Source organism: Carcharhinus amblyrhynchos, chromosome 4 (assembly GCF_965287045.1).
Source record: "Carcharhinus amblyrhynchos chromosome 4, sCarAmb.v2.hapA, whole genome shotgun sequence".
Taxonomy (NCBI): Eukaryota; Metazoa; Chordata; class Chondrichthyes; order Carcharhiniformes; family Carcharhinidae; genus Carcharhinus; species Carcharhinus amblyrhynchos.
The window spans coordinates 62,522,543-62,545,288 of record NC_137327.1 but is presented as its reverse complement, the minus strand read 5'-3'; the positions used below and the strand labels follow the sequence as shown (position 1 = coordinate 62,545,288).

The following is a 22,746-nucleotide window of genomic DNA, read 5'->3' as shown; positions in this document are numbered from 1 at the left end:
ATGTTGCTATTGTACCTGCCTCAATCACTTTCGCATGCATCTCATTCCATGTACGCACCACCCTCTTGCGTGAAGAATTTGCCCCTCAGGTCCCTTTCCCTTCTCACCTTAAACCTATGCCTTCTAATTCTCAATTCCCCTTCCCCGAGAAAAACCTAATTGCATTTGTCCGATCTATACACCTCAATAAGGTCACCCCTCATTCTTGGACATTTCAAGGAATAAAGAACAGTGAGATCTCGGAGTGTTTGTTCATATATCAAGTTAACAAAGCAGTTAGTATCTGGAATCCTTTATAGAGGAATTATTATCAAGAATAAAAATCAAGAAGTTGTGCTAAGCCTATATAAAACACTAGCTAGAATGCTTTGATAAATTTTTGGCAAAACGTTAAAGGTTTGGAGAGGGTATAAAGAGATTCACTGTAATGGCTCCAAAGATGAGGGGTTACATTTATGTGCATAGACTAGAAATGGATAGACTAGAAACATAAAGACACATAGAACATAAAGACAAAAACACATAGAAATATGTAAGATGTGGGAGGTCCTGGAGGCTCCTGGCCTCCCAGACGTCCATATCTGTGCTGGGTGTGTGGAGCTGCGGTTCCGAAGGGACTGTGTTAAGGAACTGGAACTGCAGCTCCAGGAACTTCGTCTGGTTAGAGAGAATGAGGAGGTGATTGATAGGAGCTACCGGCAGGTGGTCACACCAGGGCCATGGGAGGAAGGCAAGTGGGTAACTGTTAAGAAGGGGAAAGCTCAGATGATGAAGAGCACCCCGGTGGATATCCCCCTTCATAATAAGTACACCTGTCTGAGTACTGCTGGGGGGGACAGCTCACCTGTGGAAGGCAGCGCTGGCCAGGTCTCTGGAGTTGAGCCCGACTCAGTAGTTCACAAAAGTAACAAAAAGAGGACGAAGGCAGTGTTATAGGGAACTCCATAGTGAGGGGGTCAGATAGGCATTTTTGCGGACGCAGACGGAGCCGCGGATGGTGGTTTGCCTCCCCGGTGCCCGGATCTGGGATGTCTCTGGATGTGTCCCAGGCATCCTGAAAGGGGAGGGTGAGGAGCCGGAGGTCGTGGTACATAGTGACAGAGGCAGGAAGAGGGGATGGGTCATGAAAAGAGATTATAGGGAATTAGGTAGACAGCTGAGAAAGAGGATAGGGAAACAGATCCTAGAGAGATGTAGTAATAACAGAGTTGTCGTGATGGGAGACTTTAATTTCCCAAACATCGACTGGAATATCCCTAGGGTAAGGGGTTTGGATGGGAGGAGTTTGTTAGGTGTGTTCAGGAGGTTTCCTGACACAGTACATGGATAAGCCTATGGGAGGAGAGACTGTACTTGACCTGGTGCTGGCTAATGAACCTGGACAGGTGTCATCGGATCTCTCGGTGGGAGAGCATCCCGGGGATGGCGATCATAATTCTATCTCCTTCACGATAGCATTGGAAAGAGATAAGATCAGGAAGGCTAGGAAAGTGTTTATCTGGAGTAAGGGGAAATATGAAGACATCAGGCAGAAAATTGGATGAGTAAACTGGAAGGAAGTGTTCTTGGGAAGAAGTACTGAAGGAAGGTGGCGGATTTTCAAGGAATATTTGTCTGGAGCTCTGTACGACAATGTTCCGATGAGACAGGGAGGTTTTGGTAGGTCATGGGAACCGTGGTGCACAAAGGTTGTGATGAACCTAGTCAGGAAGAAAAAAAGGCGGACAGAAGGTTCAGAGAGCTAGGAGATGTTAAGGATGTAGAGGAGTATACGGGTCGTAGGATGCAGCTTAGAAAGGAAATTCGGAGAACCAGAATGTGTCATGAGGAGGCCTTGGTGTGTAAAATTATGAAGAACCCCAAGGCGCTCTACAAATATGCGAAGAGTAAAAGGATGAGAAGTGAAGGGATTGGACCTATAAAAGGTGAAGGGGGAAAAGTCTGTGTGGAACCAGAAGAAATGGCAGAGGTGCTTAATGAGTACTTTGCCTCGGTATTCACGGTGGAAAATGATCTGGGAGGTTGTACTGTGGGCTGAAAAGATTGAGTGTGTGGACGTTAAGAAAGAGGATGTGTTGGAACTTTTAAATTCTATCAAGATAGATAAGTCGCCAGGACCGGATGGGATGTACCCTAGGTTACTGTGGGAGGTGAGGGAAGAGATTGCAGAGCCCCTGGCGATGATCTTTGCATCGTCAATGGAGACGGGAGAGGTTCCAGAGGATTGGAGGATTGCGAATGTGGTTACTATTTTCAAGAAAGGGAGCAGGGATAGCCTGGGAAATTACCGACCGGTGAGTCTGACCTCACTGGTCGGTAAGTTGATGGAGAGGATACTGAGGGTCAGGATTTATGAACATTTAGAGAAGTTTAGTATGATCAGAAATAGCATGGCTTCGTCAAGGGCAGGTCGTGCCTTATAAGCCTAGCTGACTTCTTTGAAAATGTGCCTGAACACATTGACGAAGGAAGAGCGGTGGATGTGCTTTACATGGACTTTAGCAAGGCATTTGATAAGGTCCCCCATGCAAGACTTCTTGAAAAGGTGAGAGGGCATGGGACCAAGGGGCTGTGGCCTTGTGGATCCAGAATTGGCTTGCCTGCAGAAGGCAGACAGTGGTTGTGGATGGGTCTTTTTCTGCATGGAGGTCAGTCACCAGTGGAGTGCCCCAGGGATCTGTTCTAGGACCACTGCTGTTTGTCATTCTCATAAATGACCTGGATAAGGAAGTGGAGGGATGGGTTAGTAAGTTTGCCGACGACACGAAGGTTGGTTGTGTTGTGGATAGTCTGGAGGGATGTCAGAAGTTGCAGCGAGACATAGATAGGATGCAAGACTGGGCGCAGAAGTGGCAGATGGACTTCAACGCGGATAAACGTGTAGTGGTCCATTATGGCAGGACCAATGGGATGAAGGAGTACAATATCAAGGGTAGGACTCTTAGCAGTGTTGAGGAGCAGAAGAACCTTGGGGTCCCAGTCCATAGGACTCTTAAATTGGCCTCGCAGGTGGAGGATGTGGTCAAGAAAGCGTATGGTGTACTGGCCTTCATTAATCGAGGGATTGAGTTTAGGAGTCTGGAGGTAATGCTGCAACTTTATAAGACCCTTGTCAGACCTCACTTGGAGTACTGTGCGCAGTTCTGGTCGCTTCACTACAAGAAGGATGTGGAAGCTATTGAGAGGGTGCAGAGGAGATTTACAAGGATGTTGCCTGGATTGGGAGGCATGCCTTATGAGGATAGGTTGAGAGAGATAGGTCTCTTCTCCCTGGAAAGACGAAGGTTGAGAGGCGGCCTGATAGAGGTTTATAAGAGGTATACATAGGGTGGATTCTCGGAGGCTATTTCCCAGGGCTGAAATGGTCGCTACGTTAGGACACAGGCTTAAGGTGCTGGGGAGCAGGTACAGAGGAGGTGTCAGGGGTAAGTTTTTCACTCAGAGAGTGGTGAGTGAGTGGAATCGGCTGCTGTCGGTGGTGGTAGAGGCGAACTTGCTGAGGTCTTTTAAGAGACTTCTGGATGAGTACATGAGATTTAATGGGATTGAGAGTTATAGATAGGCCTGGTAGATAGGGATATGATCGGCGCAACTTGTGGGCCAAAGGGTCTGTTTGTGCTGTAGTGTTCTATGTTCTATAAAAAAATAGGAGCAGGAGGAGGCAACTTGGCCTTTCAAGCCTGCTCTGCATTCATTACGATCATGGCTCATTGTCCAACTCAGTGGCCTAATTCTGCTTTCTCCCCATAACTTTTGATCCCATTTGCCCTAAGTGCTTTATCTATCCGCCTCTTGAATACATTCAATGTTTTGGCATCAACTACTTTCTGTAGTAATAAATTTCATGGGTTCACCACTCTTTGGGTGAAGAAATGTCTCCTCACCTCCATCCTCAATGGTCTATCCCAAATCCTCAGACTGTAACCTCGGTTTCTGGACTCCCCATCATCAGGAACATCTTCCCTGCATTTACCCTGTCTCGTCCTGTTAGAATTTTATAAGTTTCTATGAGATCCCCCTTCAGTCGTCTGAACTCCAGCGAAAACAATCCTAACCTCGTCAATTTCTCCTCATACATCAGTCCCGCTACCCCTGGAATCAGCTTGGTAAAACTTCGCTGCACTCCTTCAAGAGCAAGAATATCCTTCCTCAAAAAAGGAGACCAAAACTGCACACAATATTCTAGATGTGGCCTCACCAACGCCCTGTATAATTGTAGCAACACATCCCTGCTCCTGTACTCAAAATCTCTCACAATGAAGGCCAACATACCATTTGCCTTCTTTAACACCTGCTACACCTGCATGCTTACCTTCAGTGACTGGGGCACAAGGACACCCAGATCCTGCTGCACACTCCCCTCTCCCAATTTACAGCCATTCAGGTGGTAATCTGCCATCTTGTTTTTGCTTCCAAAGTGAATAACCTCACATTTGTTCAACTTATACTGCATTCAGAGGTTGTTCTCTGAAAATGACAACAGAAGTTGTTCTCCTTAGAGCACAGAAGGCTCAGAAAATTTAATGGAAATGTTTAATAACAAGTGTCATCTAGACTCAAAATTTTGGCTCTACTCTCTCTCTACAGATGCTGTCAGACCTGCTGAGATTTTCCAGCGTTTTTCTGTTTTTGTTTCAGATTCCAGCATCCACAATATTTTGCGTTTATCTAATAGGTGAAGCGTCGATAACCAGAGGGCACATAATTAAGATGATTATGTAAAAGTGTTCTCATCACATTCCTTTGCCAATGAGTGGTTAGGATTTGGAATGCACTACCTAATTGCATGATGGAAACAGATTTAATAGTGGCTTTCAAAAGGAAATTTGGATAAATAATTAAAGGTAAGAAGATTGCAGGGTTATGGAATAGAACGGGGGAATTGGACAAAGTGGATTGCCGTTTGAAAGGCTTGATCATGCAATACACTGTATTACTCTATGATTTTTTGCGTCTGAGATTTGTTGTCTTATTCAGTGTACTTCTCTCCTAGATAAAAGAATTTATGTGGCATCTGTGCCCTATTATACTCGCCAGTTAACAAAAAAAGAGCACAAAGCCAAGAGAATATCTCGTGCAGAAATGTAGAGGGTAGCAGTTCATATCTGTCAAGAAGTAACAATGGCTTGCACTGTACCCTAAGCATATACGCAAAGAGTAAAAGATGCAATCTCTGAAGAAAAAGATGTAATCTACGAAGAAATACAATTTTTAAGGACAAAGGCCCAAGATCACCTCCACTTTTAAAGTCCATCCATGGCAAACCCTTATAAAACGTTACAATTCTTAAAGTCTTGTGCTTCATCAGGGAACAATATACAATTGATTGCCTTGTTAGACTAACAACTTCAAGGGCTTCACATATTAAACCATTGGAACTTAAACAGCAGCACGATCAATAAAGATTTGCTTGTATATAGAACGTTGTGAAAATTCAGTACCTCTGCTTTTTCAACTTGTGTATCAAACCCACAGAATAAATGTTATAAATGTATGCTCTCAGCACACAGCCTTGTCTGCTGGGACTGTGCGTCAAAAAATTGCTTGTGCTCTGACCACATTTTCATGCATTAAGATTAATGGACAGAATATCCTTTGACATCCTTTCAACAAAAGCAGATGTTTTTTCCAGACTAAAGGCTGATATCATCACAAACAGATTAATTAGTCATTCATATAAGAGCATACTGTGATGCTGGAAATCTGAAATAAAAGCAGAAAATGCTGAAAATATTCAGCTTCTGTGGAGGGATAAAAACAGAACTAACATTTCAGGTCAGTGACCTTTCAGTTCTGAAAGAAAGTCATTGCATGAAACATTAACCCTCTCTACAGTTGCTACCAGGCCTGCTAAATGTTCCCAGTATTTTCTTTTCTTGTAACTAACTGGTCGTTCATCAGATTTGATATTCATGGAATTTGGTTGCAATATTTGCCTTCATAACCCCAATAATGACTTGGCCAAGATTTTACTGGGGAGCTACAGGGGAGGTCCCAGAGGATAGGAGAATAGCCAATGTTTTTCTTTGTTTAAGAAGAGTAGTATAACTCTGTATAACTGTATAACTAATATGTTTTGTCTTTATTCCACAGGTGGAGGTCCACCTCGTGTCAAGCGAGGGGCATGCACACGGCAGGTTGTGCGTGGGCTGCTCTTGGAAGTCCAGGAGTGGCCTAGTACTTCATGTCGGTGTGTGTGCTTGATCCTGGACCGATAGACGGGCTCCACAACAGCTCAGTGACTAGCACTGCTAGCTGTGCAGATACATGGATTTGGGCCTGTGTCTGTGGGAGTTTGCGCATTCTCCCTGTGGTTGCGTGGGTTTCCTCCGGGCGCTCCGGTTTCCTCCCACACCCCAAAGATGTGCTCTTAGGCTAATTGGTTTCCACCAAATTGACACTATTTCTTCCCTGAATCTGACTGAGTAGGGTCCCATTCGTAGACATGCAGGGTAGAATAGGTGTAGGGCGATGCGGCGGCGCGGGCTCGTTGGGCCGAAGGGCCTGTTTCCCGTGCTGGGTTGTTCTTTGTTTAGTAAGAATAATCCAGATAAGTACAGGCCGGTGAGCCTTACATCAGTGGTAGGGAAATTATTGGCAAGGATTCTTCGAGACAGGATTTATTCCCGCTTGGAAATAAGTGGACGTATTAGTGAGAGACAACATGATTTTGTGAAGGGGAGGTCCTGTCTCACGAACTTGATCAAGTTTTTTGAGGAAGTGATGAAGATGATTGATGAGGGTAAGGCAGTGGATGTTGTCTACTTAGACTTCAGTAAGGCCTTTGACAAGTCCCTCATGGCAGAGTGATGCAGAAGGTGAAGTCATATGGAAGCAGAGGTGAGCTGACAAGGTGGATACAAAACTGGCTCGGTCAGGTGACTCACCTGACAAAGGGGCAAACCCTGAAAGTTAGTGGGTTAACTATCAAATAAATTTGTTGGACTTTAACCTGGTGTTGTGAGACTTCTTACTGAGTCAGTCAATGGGCCACCAGCTCTCCAGTCCCTTTCATGACAGCTAAAGCAGTTGGCCCTGCTAGGACTGCAGAAGCACCCAGAGCAGCAGCCACTGAGCTGGCCCAGAGTGCGGATAAATGGAATTGGTAATCACAGGGGCCACTCAGGCAAGCCTCGCCAAGGAAATAAACGGATCAATTATGAGGCCAAAAGGATATGTCTTCCAATGAAGGCAGCACTTAATATTGGAGGAGGAGCCTCTGCGAGCCACAGGGTGTCCAATTACAAATGTGAGGAACAAAGACCTGTATCATATTTTGAATGAAATATTTAGAGATGTGCTCATTATTATCTCTAAAAATTTCAAACTGGACAAAGAGCTAAAGTGGCTGAATTTATTTCTGTCTGTAACCTGAACAGAAGAAGCTAACTAGCAGTATCAGAGAAACCCGGAAGAGACAAACAATCCTCAGTTGGGCTGCACGGAATAATTAAAAATAAATCATTTTACATGGTGTGGACATCACTGCCAATGCCAACATTTACTTCCTATTCCTAGCTGCCCTGAGAAGGTGCTGCAGAGCTGCCTTCTTGAATCTCTGCAGTCTCTGAAGTATAAGTGCACCTACAGTGCTGTTAGGGAGAGAATTCCAATATTTTGATCCAGTGACAGTGAAGGAATAGCGATATTTTTCCAAGTCAGGTTAGTGAGTGACTTGGAGGGAACCTCCAGGTAGTGATGTTTCAGGCATCTGCTGCTCTTGTTCTTCTAGATGGTAATGATCAAAGATTTGAAAGGTGCTGCCTAATAAACTTTGGTGGGTTCCTGCAGTGCATCTTGTAACTGATACACATGGTTGCCACTGTTCGACAGTTGGGAGAGGGATTGAATGTTTGTGGAAGGGAAAGCAATAAAATGCGCTGCTTCGCCCTGGATGATGCCTTGTAGATGATAGATTTTAGAGGGAGTGCAGCAAAGGTTTACCAGGCTGATTCCTGGATGGTAGGTCAGTCATATTAGGAGAGACTAAGTCAGTTAGGATTATATTCATTGGAGAAATTTCTTCACCTAGATAGTGGTGAACCTGTGGGATTTACTACCACAGAAAGTAGTTGAGGCCAAAATGTTGTGTGATTTCAAGCAGGAATTAGATACTGGGGCTAAAGGGATCAAGAAATATAGAGGAAAGCCAGGATTAGGGTATGGAATGTGAAGATTGACCATGATCGTAATGAATGGTGGAGCAGGCTCAAGGGGCTGAATGGCATACTCCTACTTCTATTTTTAAGTATGTTTCTACGTAGACAGGCTTTGGGGAGTCAAGAGGTGAGTTACAGGATTCCTAGCCTTTGATCTGCTCTGGTAGCCACAGTATTTATATGGCTAGCCCAGTTCAGTTTTTAGTCAATGATAGATGATGATAGTGGGGATTCAGCGATGGTAATGCCTCTTTTGTTGGAGATGGTCATTGCCTGGCACTTGTGAGGCATGAACATTACTTGTCACTTGTCAGCCCAAGCCTGGATATTACCCAGGTCTTACTACATTTGAATATGGACTGCTTCAGCACCTCAGGATCTCATGAATGACGAACAATGTGCAGTTATTACAGAAAAGATTTATCAAGATGTTGCCTGGCATTAGCTATGAGGAGAGGTTGGAGGAACTTGGTGTGTTCTCTCTGGAATGATGAAGGTTGAGGTGCAAACCTGATAAAAGTATACAAGATCATGAGGAACATGGACAGAGTGGATAGTCAGAAGCTTTTTCCCAAGTTGGAAAAGTCAATTACTAGGGGCCTAGGTTTAAGGTGCGAAGGGCAAGGTTTAACAAGATGTACGAGGCAAATTTTTTACATAGAGGTTGGTGAGTGCCTGGAACTCGCTGCCGGGGGAGATAGTGGAAGCAAATACGATAGTGACTTTCAAGGGGGGTCTTGACAAATATATTAATAGCCTGGGAATGGAGGGATATGGTCTCCTGAAGGGTAAGGGGTTTTAGTTCAGTCAGGCAGCATGGTCGGTGCAGGCTTGGAGGGCCGAAGTGTATGACTCCAACCAGTGGAGAGTTTTCCCCTAATTCCCATTGACTCTAGTTGTGCTAGGACTCCTTGATGCCATGTACGTTCAAATGCTGTCTTGATGTCACGAGCAGTCACTCTCTCCTCACCTCTGCTATTAAGTCCTTTTGTCCATGTTTGAACCAAGGTTGTAATGAGGTCAGGAGCTGAGTGACCCTGGTGGAACTGAAACTGAGCATCCTTGAGCAGGTTATTGCTGAGTAAATGCCATTTGATGGTACTGTTGATGACCCCTTCCATCACTTTACTAATGATTGAGAGTAGATTGCTGGGGCAGTAATTGGTTGGATTGGATTTGTTCTGTTTCTGTGTACTTGAGCAATTTTCCACATTGTCACGTGGATGTCAATGTTATAGCCATACTGGAGCAGTTTGGCTAGGGGCACAGAAAATTCTGCAGCACAAGTCTTCTGTATTATTGTGAGAATATCATCGGGGCCCATAGCCTTTTCGGTATCCAGCACTTTCAGCAATTTCTCAATATCACATGGAGTGAATTTATTTGACTGAAGACTGACATCTGAAGGAGACTGAGTTGGATCATCCAGTCAAAACTTCTGGCTGAAGATTATTGCAAATACTGAGCCACTCCATCACTGGGAGCTAAACAAAGGCCATCTGCATTTTATAACCCAGGTTGACCAACAGGAGTCTCTGCTCTTTTGCTAAGATAGAAGACCCCACAATCTTCATTGAGACATTTAACAATCTTGGTGCTCAAGACAAGTGCCTTCGTCAGGACACTGTGGAGGAAGTGTGGAGAAGTGAAAGTCATGTGACATGGGCTTCTGGCTTGTGGAACCAGTAAAATTGCCTTACGAAACTACAAAGTTTCAGTCTGGCATTTTTATCATGACTCTATGACTAGCTGCCTCACAGTTTGAACACTGCTTTTGCTGGAAATTCAGTACCATTGTCTACAAGACTAATTTATCTACGACTGCTGTGAGGAAGCAGAGGTTTTAAATGATCTATTGTTATATTGATGTTTGTATTGTTGGATGTTAGGAATAAGGTATAAATTTAATTGAATTTAAGTTAGTATTTCCGTATAAGGGTAAAACTCTAGGTAGATTCACACTGAAAAAAGGTGATTGCATGTAAGCGGGTGGGGTAGGTTTCAATTCAAACTGCATCTGCATTGTGCTCAGGAAGTTCACAATGTGAAAAGTAAACACAAACATAAAGAAAGAATGAGATGCTGCTTAGCAACCAAGGGCCACTTTAGGAAAAGACAGACTTTGTGATTCTGTTTAACTAAATTCATAGCAGCTAGAGCTAGGAAACTAGTGAGTGAACAACTCTGCTAGAATCAAGGAAACCACGGCTAAGAAAGCTAGTTCCAGAACGGGAAGAGAAGTCTCCATGAGAACTAGGAAGAGCAGAGCTGATGAGGTTGACCAGAGAAAAAATAGACAACTTAAGTAACTGTATGGTTTGGTGTCCTATTGTCCAGTCTTTGAAACAATAATATTTTGTTGAGGACTGAGTAACTGGGAATTTTCCCAAAATTTGTCAGTGTTAGATTCTGACTTAAAACGAGTATGCATCTCTGTGGGTACACAGCCCAGTTTCAGACCAGATCTTCAGCCACTCTGACAAAAAAAATCTGGGGGCATGGTTTACATCATCAGTCTGGCAAGGTGGGCTTGATAGTGCTGGCAACACCAGCTCAAAAAAATCGAAGTGCCATCAGTAAAGCACTGAAATAGAAACCCCCCGCTTCCTTCCCACAGAAACAGAGGACACCCTCCACAAACATCAAGGCGGCCCCACACTAGCGCCATAAAGATAATCATTTCCTCTCCCCCACCCACCTCCCTCGCTCATTGACACAAGGTATTATGCGCTCTCCCAATCCAACCCAACTGTAGAAGCTATCCGCCTCACATGCAAAGCCCTCTCCTACTTCATTGGCAAGTCCTCCTCTTCAAAGACATCCCCTCCCCCAACCACATATAACAGTTCCCTAGAGTATTCCTCCCGGCACTGCCCTCGACACATGTTGGCACTGTCAAGGCACTGCCTTGGCATGTCCCTCTTTCCACTTCAGGAGTTTTACTTATCTTGATGCCCTCAGTGGGTTCCACTCCATGAAATACCGTTGTTCTGAAATTTTGCAAACCTCAGTGATGTGACTGTCTTTTGAACCAGGGTTCCGTTCTGTGATCCTCCTGTCCAGTAGTATTAAATGGATCATAACACTGCCAGTCTCATCATATGAAGTCAATACCACCAGAAAAGTGAATTATATAGTATCAGTTTTCAGCCCCCTTCCATGAAGGAATACCTGGTTGTACTTTGATACTAGACTCTGGAATGCATGTACAACAATATTTCTTTCCTTTGTGGTCTCTCTGTACTGGAAATCTTTATTTTCTCTATCCTGTTTTTACTCTATGAATGCAAAAGAGGCAATGTTACAACCCCCCATATTTTAAATGTGTGCAAATAAACTAACCCTTTGAGTTCATCCTATCTCAAGAATGCTAAGAGTTATATGAATAGAAAACAGGATCGCACCAAAACCAAGGGATTGGGGAATACACCAACATTTTTAAAGGGGGGATGCAAATCATAAATATCTTCCTGTTTAGGGACAGGTGGCGGTGTCCACAAAACAACTTAAGGGAGTCCCCAACTCTGAAACTGCAGGGAGGTTATCAGGTTTAATTGTGTAGCCTACCCATGTGGTGAGATCCTCATCCACTACTGATAAAATACCAGTGATGGCAGAAAGAGACCTAATACAGCAATTACAGGGCATTTAAGGGTCATAATTGGCCTAAAGGCAGGTGGGTTACCTAACTCACCAGTGGTAAAATGCCAGTAAAGATGGGAAGGTGAAGGTGATGGAAAGTTCCAAAGATGTGCGGGTTAGGTTGATTGGCCATGCTAAGAAATTGCCCCTTAGTGTCCAGGGATGTGTGGGTTAGAGGGATTAGTGGGTACAATATGTAGGGATATGGGGGTAGGGCCTGGGTGGGATTATGTTCGGTGCAGACTCGATGGGCCGAAGGCCCTTTTTCTGCACTGTAGGGTTCTATGATTCTATGACTCTGGAACGCCCGCCCACCAAATCCACCTGATTTTACACTCCTCCCCCGCCTTGTGACCTGATTCTGGGGCGACATGTGTAAAATCCTGGTCTAAGTAACCACTTATTTCCATTTTTTTCTTAATGCAGTCAAATGCTTCCTCTTTAGTGAACTTGAAGTGGGAGAATCAATTGAAACAGAGAGTGGACAGTTGTGTCAGAGGAGGAAAAAGTAGCTTTGCATTGAGGATTGAGGACTGGTTATCGTGGATCGAGGATTGGTTATCTAACAGGAAGCAGAGAGTTGGAATCAATGGATGCTTCTCTGGTTGGCAGTTGGTGACTAGTGGAGTGCCGCAGGGATCGGTGCTAGGGCCTCAACTGTTTATCATATACATAGACGATCTGGAAGAGGAGGCTGAGTGTAGGGTAACAAAATTTGCTGATGACACGAAGATGAGTGGAAAAGCGAATTGTGTGGAGGATGCGGAAAGTCTGCAGAGAGATTTGGATAGGCTGAGTGAGTGGGTGAGGACCTGGCAGATGGAGTATAACGTTAGCAAATGTGAGGTTATCCACTTTGGTAGAAATAATAGTACAAGGAATATTATTTAAAGGGTGAAAAGTTGCAGCATGCTACTGTGCAGGAGGACCTGGGGGTCCTTGGGCACAAATCACAGTCTGCAGGTGCAGCAGGTAATCAAGAAGGCGAATGGAATGTTGGCCTTTATCGCGACAGCCATAGAATATAAAACAGGGAGGTCTTGCTGCAACTGTACAAGGCAGTGGGGAGGCTGCAACTGGAGTACTGTGTGCAGTTTTGGTCCCCTTATTTGAATAGGATATATTGGCCTTGGAGGGAGTACAGAGAAGGTTCACCAGGCTAATACCGGAGATGAGGGGGTTAGCTTATGAAGAGAGATTAAATAGACTGGGCCTGGACTCGTTGGAGTTTAGAAGGCTGAGAGGGGATCTTATAGAGACTTACAAGATAATGAAGGGGCTAGGTAGGATAGAGGTAGAGAGATTCTTTCTGCTTAGAAAGGAAACAGAACTAAAGGGCACAGCCTCAAAATAAGTGGGGGGGGGGGTTGCAGTTTAGAACGGAGTTGAGGAGAAACTTCTTCACTCAAAGGGTGGTGAATCTCTGGAATTCTCTGCCCATTGAAGTGGTGGAGGCTACCTCGTTGAATATATTTAAGTCACGGGTAGACAGATTTCTGATAGACAAGGGAATTAAGGGTTATGGGGAGAAAGCTGAAAAGTGGAACTGATCCACTGCAGATCAGCCATGATCTTATTGAATGGCGGGGCAGGCTCGAAGGGCTAGATGGCCTACTCTTGCTCCTATTTCTTATGTTCTTATGTTATGTTCTTATGTTCATTCTTGCAACTATGTTGTCCAGGAAGTGTTCAATGTCCTATTGAGATCCTTTCTGCAGAGAAAGTGACAAACACATTGCCTTATAAAAAGATCTCAAGTCACTTGCTAAACGTAATTGGATAGCAACTGCAATAAGCCAGACATGCTGATCTCAAACCCAATTCATATTGCCAATCTTTGAAGTTATGCAGGACGTCACCAAATCTAACTATCAAGTTCGCAGATATTGGTGTCATTGGAGAACAATACATGAACCTGATTAGAGATAGCCACATTCCAAATGGGGAAGTGGGCCCAATCCACTTCCCCTCATTAACATTGTTGCAATTAACTTATGAATGTACACATTATTAACTGCCTTATCTTCTTGGAATATTAACATATTTGTTCAAAAATGCAGGGAGGAGGTGGAGCTCAATAAATTTTATGAGGCCTTAAATCACCCAGTCTCACATCAGCCAGTATATATTGCATGATTTTCACAACAGAAATCAATATAGAAAGATTGTGGGGGCAATAGATCTACACTTGTGTATATGCTGTGGTTGCATTCATAGAGCCAACGATGGCACAGAATCTCACAAAATTTACATTATTAGTTCTAATTGCTCAATTTTAAGGAAATTAAACTTTATAGATTTCAGTCTTGACAAATGTGAGACACTAATTCCATCAGGTAGATTATTCATTAGAATGTCCTGGAAAAATTTTGTAGTGTCTCTGATCTGGAACGTTGAAACCTGTCTTTCAAATAATAGAAGACTGGATACGAATTGGGATATTTCCTCTTGAGATTAGTTCCCTTATTTCTGCTGACTATTTCTAGCTGAGATGATCAAACAGGCTCCAATGGGATCACAAAGCAAAGAAATTCAAATGTTAAGAGGCTTGCTTAAAAGAACCACATTATTGCACTGGAAAAGTTTTAAACAGTGTCTAATTGTTGTATTCCTTAATTTTTAGCTAAATTTCTTGATTAGTTTTAGCTTAAATGACAGCATACTATTTACTTCCTTTTGAAGTAAGCAAGAGAACGTAGTATTTAGGGTTAAAAAAAACCATAGTAAAGGACAGCTGGCTCGGTGGGGTATCATTTTATTTGGTCATGCATAAAACTTTAAGTTTGTTTGAGGAAATTTACAAAAATTGCCCTTTTTGCTGTGTGCACAAGATTTGAGATAGAGTCAAAATTGGAACAGATGGGTTTAACTGAAGTTAAGTTCCTTCATGAAATAAAGAATTTGTCAATGTTTGGCAAAATGTTTGCTTCTATCCAAAGAGAAAGCAACTGTTTTGTGCGTATTGACAACTGATCAATGTCCTTAAAAGCTTAATTACACTTTGCAATGACCTCTCCCAAAATCTTGAGAAAATTCTTTGAAAACAGTCTGTGGATAGGTAAATTCTGCCTCTAGCCCTCCTTCAGGTTCACTTGAGATGAGTCATGCATCAAACCAACCAAACAGCTGGCTCCATAATAAAATCTGAAGATGAATTTCTCTTTTAAATTGTTAAGTCCTATGAAACTGGTTCAACAAACAAACATGGCAAGATTGTAATTTATAAATATACTAGTGATGCTTTAACCTCAGGGTCAACAGATCTTGGGCAAGGTGCAAGGTTGAGAAGGAGGTGGGGCCATCATGATTAACCTCAGGCAATATGAGAATTGACTCCACCCTGTTAACACTGCCCCTCATCACAAACCAGACAACCAGACAACGGGGATAATGGACATCCCCTAAAAATCCTGGGTCATGCCAAGGGGCAGCTCCTGAGTCATGCCAGGGGGCAGTGCCCAGGTCATACCAGAGGCAGCACCTGGGTTATGCCAGGGGTGTTCTAGGGTGAATTGGTTTGCTGTCTCTGCACTAGGGCAACATTTAAAAATCGTGGCCTAATCTCTGCGCTTCTAAGTTGTTGGCAGGGTGGGCAAATCAGAGACAGGGTGGCAGCAATATATTGTGAAATCCATGACTTAAACATTTAAGTTCTGCACTATACGGCAGAGAAAACTGCCACTGCAGTCAACAGCTTCAACATCGCTTTTCCTGCCGAACATCAGCTTTTGATATTTGCTCTAGAAAGGAGTCCCCACTTTGGGAGAAGGTGGGGGAAGAATTAAAAAGGTGGAGTTAAGGCTGCAATCAGATGAGCCATCATGTTATTGAGTGGCAGAGAAGGCTCAAGGCGGCCAAATGGCTCTTCGCCTTCCCCTATTCCATGTGATCTTATTAACTGCTAATTAAAATCTGCAGCAAACTATTTCCCATTCTAAACAAACCAATTACAAATATCACTGACACCTGGATTATTATAATTAGAACTGTTCCCAGAATTTCCAGTAGGGTTAACATTCATGACTTTGGATGAGTGCAGATGATATTACACCTAGTTCTAGGGCTCACAACAGAAGTGGACTGCATAGATAATATTGCCCAGTTAGTGTGGCAATTATAAAAATATCACCCTTGCACAGTGAGTACAGAATGTTCTACAACTGGACTATGTTACCTGGCTACTGTCTCCTGCTGCTACCCGTGCATTGCCCTCTGGCAATACCCAGGATTTTTAGGGGAGGTCAATTATCTCAGTGGTTGGACATCTGGTTTGTGATGTGGAGTGATGTCAACAGATGGCTTCAATTCCCACACCGGCTGAGGTTATTCATGAAGGCCCCACCTTCTCAACCTGCCCCTTGCCTGAGGTCTGATGACCCTGGGGTTAAATTACCACTAATATACTTATAAATTATAACTTTACCATATTGGCTTGTTGAACCAGTTTCAAAGGACTGAACAAGTCGTTCAGGCATTTGAAAGAGAACTTCACACATAGAAATTTAAATTATTCCTAAACTGGAATGCTTGATTCGAACATGAGCTGCTCAAAATGGAAAGTGTACCAATTCTTAGAACTAAAATACATTACTGAAAATTAACACAAAATGGCATGCAATGTACTATGTAATCAATGTATATGCTGCCCATTCTAAACAGAATACAGTTGCTTTTATGGTATTGAATGATGTACACAAAAATGTTTTATTCATTAAAAAGATGATGAAATACATTATTCATCAGCCAGTGCCTAATTTCTTCATTAAACAGCCATGGCTAAATATCCATGTTCACCACCTCCAATATGGTTATTAATCCTTAAGTGGAGCAGCAATGAGGTATATGAGCACTTTGGATAGAATACTGTATTAGCATAGGCTCATGCAAATGTATTGTTTTATAAGTTGAAGGAAAACGTTTTAAGTAGAGGGTTTTTTTTTCATTACAGCACTTTAGTTAAGTTCTGCTTATTCTCTGTTTGAGTGAAACTCAACTTTCATTTCTTTTTATTTTTTCACAGGATGTGCCTTTACTGGCTAGGCCAGCATTTATTGTCCATCCCTAATTGCCCTGGAGGAGGTGATAGTGTGCCACCTCCTGCAATCACTGCAATCCCTGTAGTTTAGGTACGCCTACAGTGCTGATAAGAAGTTCCAAGATTTTGACTCAGCAACAATGAAGGAACGGCAAAATATTTCCAAGTCACGAAATGGTGTGTAACTGGGAGGGGAACTTCCAGGTGTTCCTGTGTGTCTTCCATCTTGGTCCTTCTTGAAGGAAGTGGTTATGATTTTGGAAGATGCTTTTGAGGAGCCTTGGGGAGTGTATCTTGTATATGGTACACACTGCTGCTACTGCGCGCTGGTGGTGGAGGGATTTCATGTTTGATGTAGTGGATAGGGTGCAAATCAAGTAGGTGGGCTGCTTTTCCTTGGACAGTGCTGAGCTTCTTGAGTATTGTTGAGCATCCAGGCAAGTGGAGAGTGTTCCATTACACTCCTGCCTTGTCCGTTGAAGATGGTGGACAGGCTTTGGGAAGTGAGCTGGTCAATTACTCATCACAGAGTAATGCCAACAGAGAGGAAATAACATGGGAAATAATAGATCTCAGTTCAAGTTCAATACCTTCTGTTTTGGACGGTTTTACCAAAAATATTGAGAATATTTGCTGGTTTTGCCTAAAATCATGTAGCAGCACTGAGCTATATGAATATTACAAATGGAATAATAAATCAGCACATTCATTCAAGTGTATGACCTTGTGGTTTGAAGAATATAATGCTATGCAAAACCAGTAAATATTCTCAATATTCTGAGTATTTAGAATATTTGCTACCTATCCTAAAATTGTATGAATTGATTCAATGTGGATTTCAATGAAGAGGCAAATACTTCCATCAGTACCAAAATCATATTGTAGTAGGCAAACATTGTTCAAGATTGAACCAATTCATATAATTTTAGGATAGGTAGCAAATATTCTGAATATTCAGACAGAACATTGAGAATATTTGCTGGTTTTGCATAACATTATATTCTTGAAACCACAAGGTCATACACCTGAATGATTGTGCTGATTTATTATTCCATTCGTAATATTCATATAGCTCAGTGCTGCTACCCGATTTTAAGAAAAACCAGCAAATATTGTCAATGTTCTACCTGAACACCAACAAGATAAAGTGAATGAAACTCCAAGCTAACAGCTCAGGAGCCTCAGCTGGTTCCAAAGAAAAAATTATTGGAATAGATCAGTGTTGGGAGCTTGCCAAGATGGGATGGGAAATTGCATGCCAACTATCTGGATGATTAAAAGGGGTGATAAGTACATAACTTGTAGTTCCCATGTTTATTAATTTTCCATAGCTTTACCACTTTGCACTTATTAACACAGAATTTAACTGCTATTTCTCAGCTCAACAACTCTATGTCCCTGGATTCCTACCTGTTCTATCTGTTCCATTTGTTGCAGAACCAACATTATTGTCATTGATGAATTTTGACAGTTTGTCACTATCTCCATTTGTTGGTTTGTGAAGTGGAGGGGAGGAGGTTAGTGATGAGGACCATCAGATCTTACAGCAGGATATAGATTGCTTAGAGACTTGGGCAGAGAGATGGCAGATGGAGTTTAATCCAGACAAATGTGAGGTAATGCATTCTGGAAGATCTAATACAAATAGGAAATATATATACAGTAAATAGCAGAACCCTTAAGAGTATCGATAGGCAGAGTCATCTGGGTGTACAGGTACATAGGTCACTAAAAGTGATAACACAGGTGGAGAAGGTAGTCAAGAAGATATATGGCATGCTTGCCTTCATCAGCCAGGGCATTGAGTATAAAAAAGCTGCAACCACCCTTGGAATATACTGTTCAATTCTGGTCACCACACTACCAGAAAGAGGTGCAGCCTTTGGACAGGGTACAGAAAAGATTTACTATGATGTTGCCTGGTATGGCAGGCATTAGCTATGAGGACAGATTGGAGAAACTTGGTTTGTTCTCACTAGAACAGCGGAGTTTGAGGGGTGACCTGATAGAAGTCTACAAGGTCATGAGGGGCATGGACAAAGTGGATAGTCAGAAGCTTTTCCTCAGGGTGGAACAGTCAATTATTAGGGGGCATAGGTTTAAGGTGCAAGAGGCAATTTTTTATACAGAAGGTGGTGGGTGCCTGGAACTTGCTGCCGGGGGAGGTAGTGGAAACAGATATGATAGTGAGTTTTAACGGATGTTTGGACAAATACATGAATAGGATGGGAATGGAGGGATAAGGTCCCCAGAAGCAGAGAGGGTTTGCGTTCAGTCGGGCAGGATAGTCAGTGCAGGCTTGGAGGGCCGAAGGGCCTGTCCTCTGCTGTAATTTTCTTTTTTCTTTGTTCATAAATCACCGATACGTAATTAGCAAAGATCCAATCTATAAGCCCTGGTGCATGGCATTAGTTGCTACCTATCAGTTGCTACCTACCTATCACTGCTCTAAAAAACAGCTTCTTTCCACGTCCTTTGATACATCCAGACGCCAGTACAATTCAATAATGATCAGCCTAGTCCACATTTTTCTAGCGTATGTAGTGCCAAGGAGTTTGGAAAAAAGGGGACAATTCTCAAAAATGCTGAATCCCAACTGTTCTGACAGTTCAGCTTCTCACCCGAACCTCCACACACTGTGCAATGCAAAGGGCCCAAGTTGTGAATATCATTAAACGCTTGGAGGGGAGGAAAGGAGGTGTGCATGTGTGTGTGTGTGTGTGTGTGTGTGTGTGTGTGTGTGTGTGCGCGCGCGCGCGTGTGTGTGTGTGCGCGCACGCGCGCGCCAAGAGCCTGAAATCGGCAGGATGAGCAGGAACCCGCGCATGCACACATCGCTGGGAGATCACGGAAAAGACCTTCCAGAATCCAGATCGCTGCCATCCAAACTCCACACACATCGCTAGGCTCATTGCGGACCCCAACAACCGTCCCAACACACATCACTGGCCTCGTCGCTGGCCCCACAACCTCCCGACAGAGACATTGCTGGCCGTCACAACGCCCCCACAGAGTCATCGCTGACCTCAGCGCTTAAGCAGTGTGCCTTAATGACTATCGGCTGGTGGCTCTGACATCCATCATTATGAAATGCTTCGAAAGGTTAGTCATGGCACAAATCAATTCCAGCCTCCCGAACTACCTGGATCCACTACAGTTTGCCTACCACCACAAAAGGTCCACAGCAGACGCCATTTCCTTAGCCCTGCACTTAACCCTGGAACACCTAGGTAACAAGGGCACCTATGTCAGACTCCTATTTATTGATTATACCTCAGCCTTCAACACTATTATTTTCACATAACCCATCTCCAAACTCTTGTGGTCTGAGCCTCGGCACTTCCCTCTGCGACTTGCTAACTCACAGGCCACAATCAGTAAGGATAGGCAACAATACCTCCCCCACAATCATCCTCAACACCAGTGCCCCTCAAGCTGTGTTCTCAGCTCCCTCCTATACTCCTTATATACCTATGACTGTGTGGCCAAATTCCCCTCCAATTCGATTTTCAAATTTACTGACGACACCACTGTAGTGGTTGGATCTCAAACAATGACAAGACAGAATACAGGAATGAGATAGAGAATCTGGTGAACTGGTGCTACAACAATAATATCACCCTCAATGTCAACAAAACAAAGGAGATTGTCATCGACTTCAGGATGCGTAAAGGAGAACATGCTCCTGTCTACATCAATGGGGACAAAGTAGAAAGAGTTGAGAGCTTCAAGTTTTTAGATATCCAAATCATCAACAACCTGTCCTGGTCCCCCTGTATGCCAACACTATAGTTAAGAAAGCCCTGCAATGCCTTTACTTTCTCAGAAGACTAAAGAAATTTGGCATGTCAGCCAAGACTCTCACCAACTTTTACAGATGCACCATAGAAAGAAAGCATTCTTTCTGGTTGTATCACAGCTTGCTCTGCCCAAGACCGCCAAGAACTACAAAAGTTTGTGAATGTAGCCCAATCTCTCACGCAAACCAGTCTCCCATCCATTAACTTTGTCTGCACTTCCTGCTGCCTCGGCAAAGCAGCCAGCATAATTAAGGACCTCATGCACCCTAACCTCCCTTCTACCTTCTTCCGTCAGGAAAAAGATAAAAAATCTGAGGTCACGTATCAACCTACTCAAGAACAGCTTCGTCCCTGCTGCTGTTAGAGTTTTGAATGGAATTACCTTGTATTAAGTTGATCTTTCTCCGCATCCTACCTATGACTGTAACACTACCTTCGCTATGAATGGTATGTTTTGTCTGTATAGCATGCAAGAAACAATACTTTTCACTGTATGTTAATACATGTGACAATAATAAATCAAATTAAATCAAATCACAACCCCTCCACACACATCGCTGGCCTCATCACTGCCTCCCCGCCCCCACATCTCCCCCCACAAACAAACATGGCTGCCCATTTACCTCATGCCCCCATGGTTCTGGATAATGCAGGAATGCAATCTTTCCATCCCTTGAACATACTGTCCCCACTGCTGCCCTGCAGAAAATTAGCATATTGACATGCACAACCCCAGACTGTGGTCATTCCCTTTTTTGAATGGGAGCCTTGAGTATTGCACACCCCTGGACATAGCAGCTAAATGATTAGGAGCCCTGAGTATTGCAACCCATCCCCCCCGACACAGCAGACTATTGAATAGCAGGCAATCAGCACCCTGAGGGATGAATGACACCCAACTGAATGCAGCCTTCAAAATCTCTCACAAGTATGTGTTGCCAATAGGGCCTTGACTGGCCACTCTCAATACACCTGCACTCCCCTAATAAGCTGCAGGAATGGACACATAGCCAGTCACACCACAAAGATGGCTGCTTGTAAACCGGCTCCCAGATTTTTGGAGGCAGACCAGGAGTACCTGCTAGATGCCATGGAGGAGAGACGTGATTGTCTGTTCCCTGGCCAGAGCCCCAATCCAAGGGGCTCATCTGCCATGGCATTCTGGAAGGAGGTGGCAGAAGCGCTGAATGGCAAGAGCCTGACACCATGCTCTGGCAGCAGTACCACAAAAAAAAGAATGACCTTCCGCAAGCAACAAGGGTGAGTGAGCATCCCTCTTGGAACTACGTACATGCTTGGCACAGATCGCCAACCCAGCTTAGATATCTGAAGGCTATGCAACAAGTGAACCTTCTCCCAGATTCTAACCCTTTCCTCTTCACCCCTCAATGCGCACCCTTCAGTGGTGACTGCTTTCCCCAAAACTGTCAGCACAACGCCTGAGATACAGGCATGTGTAGAATACAATGCACTGCAATATGTTAATGCTTGCTATCCAGCTTAAGTTCCCACAGGAAAATAAAATCCACAACGCACTGGAGATGACACAGACTGGTGGTGGTGTGCCTGATGCAGCAGCTGAGTAACATGGAGGAGTGTGCCATGGAGCTGGCAGGTGGTGATGGGCCATCTTGAATGGTCACCAACAGCCAGGTTGGCGTACAGAATACAAGTGAGCAGAAGCGCATCCTCACCTTGGTCCTCCTCTAAGTGCAGTGTTGCATGGAATGTTTTGCCTCCTTCCCTCTAATGTGTGTTATTTTTTCCAGCTCTGGACCCAGAGGAACCCGGCCCTTCAGGTGTTGCCGCCACCCCCGCAGCTCTGAGCAAACTGCCCATAACCCCTTGGATGACACCTTGGAGAGATGCACCAAGGAATCCTCCGAGGGCAGCACCACTAAACAGGCATGTACCACACAATCCACCAACACAGAGGATCACCATGGTGGGTACCTTTAGTGTTGATTACCTTTACTGTTGAGACTTTTGGGTCATGATCTGGTGAGCATATCACAGCTGCTGATGCACATAAGGTGGAGGCGGGCACATCTGAGGGCTTGGGCACATGGAGGTCTGCCAGAGGCCAGGATTCAACTGTCCCCAAGGCAGC

At 43.8% G+C, this 22,746-nt stretch overlaps 1 protein-coding gene across 1 annotated transcript in view; it reads right to left on the bottom strand.

The window, feature by feature from the left end:
* Positions 1 to 22,746, bottom strand: part of hydin (HYDIN axonemal central pair apparatus protein) — a 1,114,396-nt gene that overhangs the window by 909,194 nt on the left and 182,456 nt on the right. The window lies entirely within an intron of this gene.